The sequence below is a fragment of the Perna viridis genome, chromosome 14 (genome assembly GCF_037379345.1).
Source record: "Perna viridis isolate PV_CMFRI_1.1 ecotype Kerala chromosome 14, ASM3737934v1, whole genome shotgun sequence".
Lineage (NCBI taxonomy): Eukaryota > Metazoa > Mollusca > Bivalvia > Mytilida > Mytilidae > Perna > Perna viridis.
This window is the reverse complement of record NC_142458.1, coordinates 31,746,986-31,760,990: the sequence shown is the minus strand read 5'-3', so window position 1 is coordinate 31,760,990 and position 14,005 is coordinate 31,746,986. Positions and strand designations below refer to the sequence as shown.

The 14,005-nt window shown below is 32.8% G+C and overlaps 2 protein-coding genes across 4 annotated transcripts in view; both read right to left on the bottom strand.

Moving 5' to 3' along the window:
• The window catches only part of LOC148598997 (microfibril-associated glycoprotein 4-like), a 134,665-nt gene that overhangs the window by 98,058 nt on the left and 22,602 nt on the right, over positions 1–14,005 (bottom strand). The window lies entirely within an intron of this gene.
• LOC148598998 (uncharacterized) overlaps positions 1–14,005 on the bottom strand; it is a 38,167-nt gene that overhangs the window by 5,749 nt on the left and 18,413 nt on the right. For 2 of the 3 annotated variants that reach the window (XM_088560097.1, XM_088560100.1), the window contains 2 exons: positions 3,422–3,538; positions 749–2,759 (listed from right to left, as the gene is read on the bottom strand). The gene's annotated coding sequence lies outside the window, so the exon portion shown is untranslated. Of the gene's footprint in view, positions 1–748; positions 2,760–3,421; positions 3,539–14,005 lie in introns of those variants that run through there. The other variant, XM_088560098.1, reaches the window with a different exon arrangement.

Below are 14,005 nucleotides of genomic sequence, written 5' to 3'. Positions count from 1 at the left end.
AGGCACAACAGTAGAAGTTTTGTGCAGATGGGCTTCATTTAAACAGCCAGCTGTTATTACTCAGTGCTGTTTCGATTTGTTACCTTGGTAAACTATGCAAGACATATTAATAGTTTATTATAGCAAGACTTATTAGCCTAGCCAATTTCAATTTAAAGTGCAATCACTTTACTTTTGTTTTTATAACAAGTTTAAAATTAAAAGTCTTTTTGTTTTTTTTAAGTAAAAGTATATGATACTCCAATTATTAGTTAAGTAGGACAAATTGGTATAATGTAAAACAGATTTCTACCAAGAGAGCTCTATAAATCACTCACTAAGCCAGCTAGATTTGTGTTGAAATTGGAACTGGTCTATTAAGAATCAGTTACAGATTACACAGCCAACCTAAGATTTTTATTTCCATTTTGAGATAAGGTACATGAAGAGTTATCGTTCTTTATTTGCTTTGATAAAGTTGATGTTAGTTTGAGATTAATGTATTAAAAACACAGATTGCAAACTTTGCAATAAAATAAAACAAAATACTCCTACCCGTCTCTTTGAAATATATTTGTAGTTATTGATATATTAACTCAATCTAAAAAAGAGCATTAAGCAAACAAAGACCATCCAGCTCTTGAATGGTATAAACTTGTCATTTACACCATTTACAATCTTCCCATTCCCAATTGTCCTTAAACCCACCCCGCCCCCATAGAAACCCCCCACCCTCATGAAATCCCAATTGCATATTTCTTATCAGTTATTTTATTTTTCAACATTTAAATTATCATTTGTAATTTCATATTAATGAATACTTTCCCGTTCAATTTCTCTTCCTTTCCATTCAAATTCTCCACCCCCCCTATATAAATACCCATCCCCAATCCGCATTCTCCATTCATCCATATGCCATTAAATGGGAAATTTTCTGTATTCTTTCAATATTTGAAATCACAAATCGATAGATTTCCAATGTACGCATACAATTACTGAAATTCTGTACACTTTGTACATTTACAAAATGGCTGACGGTAAGCTACATACCTATTGTGAAATCCTGTAGCTCGATTATTATTATTTAAAAAAAAAATGTTCTTATTATAATAGCTTCTATCAAATTTGTCAATAAAAAACGCTGGTATTCTACATTCTTTATACTTTTTTCGCTAAATCTACATAGCCATTTATAATTAAGGTATACATTTTTTTTAAGTATTCCTTCTTTTCCGTTCAATATGCACAATATCCACTCCCCATCCATATTCTCCATTCATTCATATACAATAAAATGGGAAGAATTTTCTGTACTCTATCAACATTTGAAATAACAAATCGATGTGGCTGAATGTACAATTAAGACAAAAAAAATAGATTTTATGATACCACAACGAGGTTGAATTACATAAATGCATCTCGCAGCTATGACGATGATTTTGGACATATTAATGTCTATAATATGCTTCTACCGAATTATTTCTCTTCCCAGCTTTCTATGTAGGAGATAACTTATAAAATTACAATATGTCCAAAATGTTCAATAAGTTCGATTAAACATTAAATGTAAGATTCCAGAATTTTTAATTATTGAAAAAATTGATAAAAGCTATCATAAATGGAAAACGCTTATATTCGGGCTGCAAGATTTCAGAACTGGTATGTAGCTTACTCTCAGCCATTTTGTACATGTACAAGGTGTACAGGATTTCTCTGAAGACAGTTAAATTGAATTATCATCCACCTGCAAGATATTTGAAGAATTGTGGTCCAAATCTAAGTTTATTAAAATGCTGTTTCGACGGGAGGAAAATATTGTATATGCCAATAATTTGAGCCTTCCTTCATTCCAATATATGTTCGATTGTATTAAGAATAATGTGTGTCGCAAATTAGACGATTTTTTGCTATAGTAGGCATTTCATGCTATTTCATGTCGGAAGAGTCAGTGCTTGACTATATTTTAGCTATGATTCCACCGTCAGAAAAGAAGTTATACTTAAAAGCAATCCATACCTTAATTAAAAAATGGCTATGTAGGTTTAGTGAAAAAAGGTATACACTTTAACCTTTGTTCAATAAACAAACTAACCCTTATTATTTAAAGCAAACTTCAATATCATTGAACAGTAATGTCTCTAATAAAACAATATGAAGTAAGTTAACAAACAAAGCCTTCTTGATGGCTTATAAAAAAACTATTTTGAACCCACAATTAGGTATTAATTAATAAATGCATCCCGCTATTAAGATTAGGATGTTGAATATTTCAATGTCAATATTATAATCATATCGAAGCATTTCCCTTCCCAGCTATCTAGGTAAGAGGTAACTTACATTATGTTCAAAATGTTCAATGATTTCTTTACAACATTATGAAAAAAAATCTTTTTACTTTGTTGATTAGAAAAAATGTCTTCTGAATACTTTAATCTGCAGAGTTCATTATTGTTTTTTTCCAAAACTGAAGTATTCTTTGTGATCAGAATTAAATTGGTAACAAACAAAACCAAATGTATATCTCAAATAATCAATATGATCATTGAACAGAAAACTTTCGTTTATACCTAGGCAAAATCCGTGTGTTGTTCACAACTGGTGCAATGTATGCCATCTTTCTGCTGTCTTGTGGAATAATATAAATGGAGAATTTCTATCATTATCTGTCTATACGATACAACTATCTTTGTCGTTTAATCCATTATATTAAAGATCGGGAAGGACATTTTCCAGTCATTGAGAGGACGGCACACAAACAAATCCTATGATCATCGTGCATCCTAACATAAAATAAAATATGAAACAAACAGTGTCACACTTATTCACAATTGATCTTTGACGATATACACATATATATATATGAAATCCATATCTCTCAAACCTGTGCATTGGGGACAAAATCAGAATATTTAAAATTGCGTGTATGTATTTTAATGGTTTTAAATTGTACCAGAAAAAAAATGGATTGATATTCACATTGACGAATCTGAGTTTTGTGAATACATAATTGTCAGGACATGTAATGTAGAATGTGTCGTGAAAAAGATATCACGCTTCGTAGAGACATTTATAATATCCCTGTTTACATTAACTGACATTTGTATGTAATGTGAAATTCGAATTATGATCTGACGATGCTAAAGTACATTATTGATTGTTTGATAAGAAGAAATGCTATATAGAAAAAAGCAGCCCTATTAGGGTATACAAGAACTTATGTTTTAGTGAATATTAGAAAGCAACGCCATTATGCAAATATTCTCTAGATTTCGCTCAGGACTTTAGGGAAACCTTTCCTAGAAATGTGCTAGAAACATAATTTTACAGTATATTTTAAATCAGGCCTTTATATAAAACAATAAGTATTCTTTTTTTTTAGGATATAAATATAAGTTTCTATTAGCCATTTGTCCTATCTATTCAACATTGTACTTCAATTTACCTGTTTTTTTAGCATAAAATGAAGTAGATAGCTATCCCAGTTGCTTCAGTTTCTTCATTTTCAATTCTTTTTTTTTTCAACAAATGTTCCAAATAGACAGTGTCATTTTCCTCGACTCTGCAAACAAAAATAATTCTGTTTATGGAAGACAAATATATAATATAAATTTCATAATTTGTATTCAACAACACAAGACAGGGATTTTTGTTGAAAAAATTTATATTTTTCAAAATCAAATTCTAACCTAAAATGGGTCATTTAGGCATCAGCCCCCAAGATGAACTTTTTGAAAATTTTGATCTGATTTCGTTTTTCTAAATTCTCTTTCAAAAATTTACTTATATAAAATTTGATTTAAAAAAAAAACAGACAGTGATTTTCGTGCTGAGTAAGTGTTTCTATTTACAAATGATTTTCAAAATAAGACCAAAATATAAATTTAGGCTGAATAAAGCACCTCAGTGACCGTTTCGAAAAATGATAACATTCAATAGTGATTGAATTGATTAATTAATTCAGCAACGATGTTAGAATTGTAATACACAGATAGTGCTTTAATTGTAGAAGTAATCAATCATTTTTTTGTGAGCGATGTACATTGTTAAAAGGTCTTTATGTTTGGTTCAATGTACAGGAGATTTTTTTTTACTTATACTTGGCATTCATGACGTTAAATTTAAATTGTAATTCGATTAATTACAATTGCAAAATATATGTAATTCATTTAATTAAATGTCCGAACTCATGTAATGGCAATAATAATTTGACTGAAATATTATTCATATATTAAGTTTTAATCAATTATTATCAACCCTTATTGACAGTTTTTTTTTTTTTTCGATCGAAAATAAGGTGATTTTTAACTCATACATCCTTCGATTTTACATACTCGTACGAAACAATTTATTCTTTCTATTGTGAATCTATTTTTGACGACCATACAGTTATGACATATTTCAGTCTGAAATGCGTAAATGTTCATCTTAAAAAGTCACTTTGAAATATGGCATTTTTCGCTAGATATAGAGGGCATTTTATCGATATAACTAATGTAGTAAGACAGCAAAAACAAATTTTATCTCATTGGATTTGCGATGCAATTAATGACAAGATGACGTCATTTAATAATTGTGAACAAACATTTGTTTAAAAACATTTTACCTCTATTCACAAGGCGTGATATAATGCAGACCGCAATCTTTCATGTCTATGAGATTTTATCCATGTGGTGACATGTCACTTCATTATAGAATTAAATAGTTACGCCTACAACTCTGAAATAGTTTTGTTCTTCATAGTCGTTTTATGGCATATTTATTTACATGGGTCAGATAGATAAAAGGCGCTTAACAATCTAAACCCCGTCTTGTTTGTACGCTTGTTCAAAAAAATCTAAGGACATTTTACAAAATATGAACCACATCCTTGTGTATCCTATCCATGAATAGATTTGTTTTTATCAATTAACGTGGATATTCGAGTCACACGATTGAAAGCAAATATTTAGAATTATGTATTTTCTACTTTATGTATCAAGTATTTGCAAACCCAAACTTCGACTAACTCAATTATATAGGAGATTTTGTTTTAACTGACGCACATTATTTTCATTCAAGTTTGTATCATCAATTAAATGGTTAAATTGAGATACACTAAATATTTCAAATGTCTTCTTTTCTGTACATTAATTATATATTAATGACGCCTCCTTTTTTTATTGAAATGCCTAATACCTACAATTACTCCCCAACTTGTTAGGAGGGAGACATGCATTTTGGAGAAAAAAAAATACAAACTAAATATTTTTACCGGTCATTATTTTTGCCATACAATCAACCATGCAAACGCGATATTGGCAACGTCTAAGGACCGGATGTGCAGATTTTTTTCTCCTAAACGAAGATTTTAGAGAATTAATGTGATAAAACTCAAGTTTTGGGATATTCCGACGAATAGGAGACATGGGAGCATGGACCAGGTGCACCGATAGGGTAAGCGGCCCCTGCTTTTCTAGAAACACCCGCCGAGTTGCTCATAAAAAGTCAAGTCCGGGGTAGACAAACGAGGAAAGGCAAACCATGACCCTTTGAATAAATCAGTTTTCATGGTGCTGATGGATACATCATAACAATCCACGAGTTCATGATGACGACCATAAAACTTCTGTAGTGATGACTTCAATCTTGTAGCAATATAACCCTGTTCCAGAAGCCTATTTGTCAGACTTTTAGCGCGATACAAAAAGTCTGCGTAGTTTCGGCAAGCTCTGGCATAGCGTATGAGTTGTGATATGAACACTCCATACACAGGAGCCGAAGGGATGTTGCCACAGATGAAAGGAAAGTTGACAATTCTGAATGAAAAGTAATCACATTTGTGGTAAAGTTTGGTCAATAATTTTCCTTTACCATCGATTTCGAAGTGTAGCTCAGGAAATTAGAGCTTTTCATAGAATTTTGATGGCAAGTCGAATGTTATTCTTGTAAATTAATTGATAATATACGTTTAATTTGCTCCTGGCATAATTACAAGCAATCACCATCTATACCCCCTACGTCACGTAAAGTCTACAACAATTCGTCAACGGAATCGAATTTTTTCTTAAGCCCATTAATTGCTTCTGCAACACTTGCTGCGGCTATCACTGATGGTTTGTGCATAAAAAAATCCCATTTCAGTAAATTGCATACGTAAATGAATTTCTGAGCATGTCTTGTCTCGCAAATTAACTGCAATTGTCATTAAATTCAAAAAATGATCAGAAAATCAGTAGGTGTAACGGATAACAATCCCCAGTTCAGTGTTCTCAAAACTGATGATTCCATTGCATACATGTCTTTCAGGGTGAAATAATTTCCTGCACATGAAATAAGTTTTTGTGGTTTTATTGGATCTGTTTTCCCTAGTTTTGATGCAACAAGTAATCCAACAGCCCCCAAAAGTTGCAGTTGTGTCCGATCAATATCTATCAATGACATGTACCTATCAATATAATTCACTGCTAGAAGTGCTACATTATCCGTTGATTCTTCTTCTTCACAAAATTCAATCATCCATTCGATTGTCAATTACGTACGTACGGTTTAATGTCTGTTTGAATAATTTGAAAATAGTTTTCTTTTGGACGATACCTGCCCTCTGTGGCACACAAAGTTGTCAACACTTTTCTTCCGACAGATGCGATATTTCGTTGACATTGTACTGAACCGTTTGAAATTCAAAGGATTTAAAGTTGGTGCATACAGGGTTATCTAATTCAGATTCATAACATTCTAAATCCATTTTCTACATTATAGTTTATAAAAATAACATCAATAAAGTCTCGTCAGCTCACGAGGTGTGCCAGGTGCAAAACCAAAATAATCCAGCCCATATTTATAGTCTATTTCCAACATTTAGAATTATTATTGTGAACAATCAACAAATCAAGAGTGCATAAATGTACTCGTAAATATCGGATATTTCCTTGCTTTTATTATGATTATATCAAAACTTTCCTATCATTCTATGTAAAGGTGAATCAAAATTAATTGTCCATCATAAGGTACTGTATAAAATGATTTAACAAATAAAATTTAATTGGTCAAAAAGCCACTTAAAAGCGCTTTAACAGAAATCGTTCGACGTTCTCAAGGCAGCTAGCAATATAATCAGGACGCTCTTAATTATGCAAATATGATTAGCCTTACAGCTATTATCATTAAAGTAAATCATAATGTGATCTTAAAGTCAATAAGAAGCAACACTGTTGGTCCATTTTTATCTTTTTCGTAACATATGGATGTTTATATCAAATCTCTTTTTATAAGTTTAAAACAAAGTAAGATGAGTATCAATTAATGTTTGAATTGATAGATTGAAAGGCCACAATTTTATCCATTTAAGATCTCTTGCAAAGTTCTATACCTCAACATTTTTATTACACATCACACCATTTCCTATCCCAGTTTTCTACATTGAAAAAGATTAAGTACATAAGCATAATGTACATTTCAAATTAATACAATAACAATATTTGAGTAGACAACACACCTCAGAGAGAGCAAAACGCCCTAGAGAAAAAAAAAAGAATTAAATATTGTTCACTGTAAAATATTATGTCATGAATACTATCTATGGATGTACCAGTATACAAAATGTCCCCTCCCCAGCTAGGTAAAGGAAACTGTACACATCAGATGTGATGTTTTCGGTGGGAAAGTGCTATTTCACATAGTATGACAATGTTATCAATAGGGTTCGAAATAGATATGATGAGCATGTATGATTTAGGTACAAATGTATCAAATATAATGAGCATATATATTTATGTTGGAAAGTGCTGTTTGAAGAAGTTTGGCTATATATATTAGGAGTGCTGCTGGCGTCTTTTGTGATGGGCATGTACAATTTTGTGATGAAAATGCTGTTTCAAGTAGTATGGCTATGTTCAGAGTACAGTCTATTTCAGATGTGAAGAGGGTATATGTTTGATTTGGAAAGTGATACTGCAAGTAGTATGTCCATATGAAGAGTTCAATTCACATCAGATAGTTTCTTTTTAGTAGAAACTACTAGTCTCAGTAGTAAGCCAATTTATGCCATCACTCCGTATTATATGTGATGACTTCGTACTTGCCATTTCAAGTAGTATGGTCATGTTAAGTGTACAGTACAATCAGATGTAATGAGCATGTTTGATTTTGGTAGGAAAGTGCTTTTTCAAGTGGTATGGCTACATTAATAGTAGGGTTTGAATAACATATGATGGATATGTATGATTTTGGTTAGGAATTGCACTTTGAAGTAGTATGGCAATAGTTATAGCATAGTCCGCGTCAAATAAGATGAACATGTATATTTTGAGTAGGAAAATGCTATGATAGGTATTATGGCTATGCTAAAAATACGGTACAAATTTGATGTGGTGGGTGTAAATGTTTTGGGTAGGAAAGCGCTAGTTCAAATAGTACCGATATATTTTGAGCACATACGAAAAAGATGGAATCAACAAGTACACTTTTTGTATGAAAACCCGTTCTTACGTTGCCACTCAAGGTTTAGAGTACATAAGGTATGGTTGGCTATATCAAGAGGACGATACAAATCAGATATAAGAACATGTATAAATATGTATGAATTTAGTAGGAAAGTACTATTTTAGCTACCTGCCCATGTCAGCAGTAGAAGTCAGAGAAAATGTAATGACTATGAATATTTTGGGGTAGGAAAGGGCTATTTCAAGTTCTTTGGCTATATTGAGAGAGAAGTCGGCAACTGATGCGAGAATCACATATGTGTTTGGTAGTTAAGTGCTATCTCAAGTGATTTGGCCATATGATGTGTACTGTCCACATCAGATGTGATGTTTTCGGTGGGAAAGTGCTATTTCACATAGTATGACAATGTTATCAATAGGGTTCGAAATAGATATGATGAGCATGTATGATTTAGGTACAAATGTATCAAATATAATGAGCATATATATTTATGTTGGAAAGTGCTGTTTGAAGAAGTTTGGCTATATATATTAGGAGTGCTGCTGGCGTCTTTTGTGATGGGCATGTACAATTTTGTGATGAAAATGCTGTTTCAAGTAGTATGGCTATGTTCAGAGTACAGTCTATTTCAGATGTGAAGAGGGTATATGTTTGATTTGGAAAGTGATACTGCAAGTAGTATGTCCATATGAAGAGTTCAATTCACATCAGATAGTTTCTTTTTAGTAGAAACTACTAGTCTCAGTAGTAAGCCAATTTATGCCATCACTCCGTATTATATGTGATGACTTCGTACTTGCCATTTCAAGTAGTATGGTCATGTTAAGTGTACAGTACAATCAGATGTAATGAGCATGTTTGATTTTGGTAGGAAAGTGCTTTTTCAAGTGGTATGGCTACATTAATAGTAGGGTTTGAATAACATATGATGGATATGTATGATTTTGGTTAGGAATTGCACTTTGAAGTAGTATGGCAATAGTTATAGCATAGTCCGCGTCAAATAAGATGAACATGTATATTTTGAGTAGGAAAATGCTATGATAGGTATTATGGCTATGCTAAAAATACGGTACAAATTTGATGTGGTGGGTGTAAATGTTTTGGGTAGGAAAGCGCTAGTTCAAATAGTACCGATATATTTTGAGCACATACGAAAAAGATGGAATCAACAAGTACACTTTTTGTATGAAAACCCGTTCTTACGTTGCCACTCAAGGTTTAGAGTACATAAGGTATGGTTCGCTATATCAAGAGGACGATACAAATCAGATATAAGAACATGTATAAATATGTATGAATTTAGTAGGAAAGTACTATTTTAGCTACCTGCCCATGTCAGCAGTAGAAGTCGGAGAAAATGTAATGACTATGAATATTTTGGGGTAGGAAAGGGCTATTTCAAGTTCTTTGGCTATATTGAGAGAGAAGTCGGCAACTGATGCGAGAATCACATATGTGTTTGGTAGTTAAGTGCTATCTCAAGTGATTTGGCCATATGATGTGTACTGTCCACATCAGATGTGATGTTTTCGGTGGGAAAGTGCTATTTCACATAGTATGACAATGTTATCAATAGGGTTCGAAATAGATATGATGAGCATGTATGATTTAGGTACAAATGTATCAAATATAATGAGCATATATATTTATGTTGGAAAGTGCTGTTTGAAGTAGTTTGGCTATATATATTAGGAGTGCTGCTGGCGTCTTTTGTGATGGGCATGTACAATTTTGTGATGAAAATGCTGTTTCAAGTAGTATGGCTATGTTCAGAGTACAGTCTATTTCAGATGTGAAGAGGGTATATGTTTGATTTGGAAAGTGATACTGCAAGTAGTATGTCCATACGAAGAGTTCAATTCACATCAGATAGTTTCTTTTTAGTAGAAACTACTAGTCTCAGTAGTAAGCCAATTTATGCCATCACTCCGTATTATATGTGATGACTTCGTACTTGCCATTTCAAGTAGTATGGTCATGTTAAGTGTACAGTACAATCAGATGTAATGAGCATGTTTGATTTTGGTAGGAAAGTGCTTTTTCAAGTGGTATGGCTACATTAATAGTAGGGTTTGAATAACATATGATGGATATGTATGATTTTGGTTAGGAATTGCACTTTGAAGTAGTATGGCAATAGTTATAGTATAGTCCGCGTCAAATAAGATGAACATGTATATTTTGAGTAGGAAAATGCTATGATAGGTATTATGGCTATGCTAAAAATACGGTACAAATTTGATGTGGTGGGTGTAAATGTTTTGGGCAGGAAAGCGCTAGTTCAAATAGTACCGATATATTTTGAGCACATACGAAAAAGATGGAATCAACAAGTACACTTTTTGTATGAAAACCCGTTCTTACGTTGCCACTCAAGGTTTAGAGTACATTAGGTATGGTTGGCTATATCAAGAGGACGATACAAATCAGATATAAGAATATGTATAAATATGTATGAATTTAGTAGGAAAGTACTATTTTTAGCTACATGCCCATGTCAGCAGTAGGAGTCGGAGAAAATGTAATGACTGAATATTTCGGGGTAGGAAAGTGCTATTCCTAGTTCGTTGGCTATATTGAGAGAGAAGTCGGCAACTGATGCGAGAATCACATATGTGTTTGGTAGTTAAGTGCTATCTCAAGTGATTTGGCCATATGATGTGTACTGTCCACATCAGATGTGATGTTTTCGGTGGGAAAGTGCTATTTCACATAGTATGACAATGTTATCAATAGGGTTCGAAATAGATATGATGAGCATGTATGATTTAGGTACAAATGTATCAAATATAATGAGCATATATATTTATGTTGGAAAGTGCTGTTTGAAGTAGTTTGGCTATATATATTAGGAGTGCTGCTGGCGTCTTTTGTGATGGGCATGTACAATTTTGTGATGAAAATGCTGTTTCAAGTAGTATGGCTATGTTCAGAGTACAGTCTATTTCAGATGTGAAGAGGGTATATGTTTGATTTGGAAAGTGATACTGCAAGTAGTATGTCCATATGAAGAGTTCAATTCACATCAGATAGTTTCTTTTTAGTAGAAATTACTAGTCTCAGTAGTAAGCCAATTTATGCCATCACTCCGTATTATATGTGATGACTTCGTACTTGCCATTTCAAGTAGTATGGTCATGTTAAGTGTACAGTACAATCAGATGTAATGGGCATGTTTGATTTTGGTAGGAAAGTGCTTTTTCAAGTGGTATGGCTACATTAATAGTAGGGTTTGAATAACATATGATGGATATGTATGATTTTGGTTAGGAATTGCACTTTGAAGTAGTATGGCAATAGTTATAGTATAGTCCGCCTCAAATAAGATGAACATGTATATTTTAAGTAGGAAAATGCTATGATAGGTATTATGGCTATGCTAAAAATACGGTACAAATTTGATGTGGTGAGTGTAAATGTTTTGGGTAGGAAAGCGCTAGTTCAAATAGTACCGATATATTTTGAGCACATACGAAAAAGATGGAATCAACAAGTACACTTTTCGTATGAAAACCCGTTCTTACGTTGCCACTCAAGGTTTAGAGTACATTAGGTATGGTTGGCTATATCAAGAGGACGATACAAATCAGATATAAGAACATGTATGAATATGTATGAATTTAGTAGGAAAGTACTATTTTTAGCTACATGTCCATGTCAGCAGTAGAAGTCGGAGAAAATGTAATGACTATGAATATTTTGGGGTAGGAAAGTGCCATTCCTAGTTCTTTGGCTATATTGAGAGAGAAGTCGGCAACTGATGCGAGAATCACATATGTGTTTGGTAGTTAAGTGCTATCTCAAGTGATTTGGCCATATGGTGTGTACTGTCCACATCAGATGTGATGTTTTCGGTGGGAAAGTGCTATTTCACATAGTATGACAATGTTATCAATAAGAGTTTATTTCAAGTGATATGGTCATGTTGAATCAGATCGGATCGAATAAACAGCTTTAAACAGGGTTATAACTTTCTTTTTTGAATTGTTAGGTCGTGTTAAGTGGATGTTCGAATTAGATTTTACGAGCATGAATAATTTGGGTAGGGAAGTACTACTCCAAGTAGTATAGCTATGTATAGAGTATATAATAAACATGTTGAATTGGATTAAATTAATATTTGAAGGAGAATGACTATGCTAAGAATGCGATTAGAATATGATGTGATGATATGGAAAGAAATGAGTTTTCAGTAGTATGGATGTGTTGAGCGATCGGTCATCATCAGATGTGATGTGATATTATGATTTTGGTAAGAAAGAGCTCTGTCAAGTAGTATGGCCATATTTAAAGTACAGCCCACATAAGATGAAATCAGGATGGATGTTTGAGTAGGAACGTGCTATTGTTATGTTAATAATACGGTATGAGCCTTATGTTTTGGGTTGAAAAGTGCTAGTTTACGGTAAAGCTATGATAAGAGAAGAGTTCAAATCAGTTTGATAAACATGAATGATTCTGAGTTAGAAAGCGCTGTTTCAAAGAGTGTTATCATGTCAGGAATATAGTTCACTTTACGTCAGATTTAATAATTATGCATGTTTTGAGTTTAAAAGTGCTATTGAAATATTTAGATTAAAGTTTTAATCTGATGCAATTATCATGTGTACAAAAACTTTATCTCACCAAGGAACGTGCTATTTAAAGTTGTTTGGCCATGTTAAGAGTAGGTTTTGAATCAGATGTAATAAGCAAGGATGCTTTTTGTAGGAAAGTGCTGCTTCAAGTAGTATGATCATGCTAAAAGTACGGTTAAAATCAGGTGATTGTTTGTGTAAACATGCTATATAATAAGGACGTGTAAAGAGTACAATACGCGACAGATGTGATAAGCATGTACATTAGGGGGTAGAAAGTTGCTTTGTCAATTAGTGTCGCTACATCAAGAGTATAGTCTGCATCAAACTTGATGAGCATATATGTTTTGGGTCGGATAGTTTTTGTTTAAGTGAAATTAACATGTTTAAAGTAATATTCGAATAAAATTTCATGAGCAGGAATAATTATGCGTATGAAACTGTTATTTTAAACGTAAGGCCATGTTAACAGTACCATATGCAATAATCATGCACATTAAGGGTATGGAATTGCTTTCCAAATAGAGTGACCATTTTAAGAGTAGCGTTTGAATCGGATCTGATGTAGGAAGGTCATATTTAAAGTATCAAATATGGTGAGCATGTATAATTTAGGTAGAAAAGCGACGTTCGTAAGTAGATTGGCCAAATTCAGAGTACATTCAATCAGATGTGATGAGCATTCATTTATTTGGTAGGAAAACGTATTTGCACATAATGTTGCCATATACCGTCATTATCAATTACCATTTATAATTTTGGGTAGGAAGTGCTATTTCACGCGAAATGGCCATGTTTATAGTAGGTTTCCAATAAGATGCGATGAACGAATATTACTTGGGCAGGAAAGTACTATGAACATTTCAGAAGTACTATCTGTAGCAGTTATGATGAAAATGTATGTTTTGGATAGGCAATTTTTTTTTCAAGTAGCATTGAATGTTGCGGATACAAACCGCCTCTGATCAAAAAAGCATGTTTGTTTTCAGTGGTATTATGTTGTTTTTTTTTCATGTGGTATATGT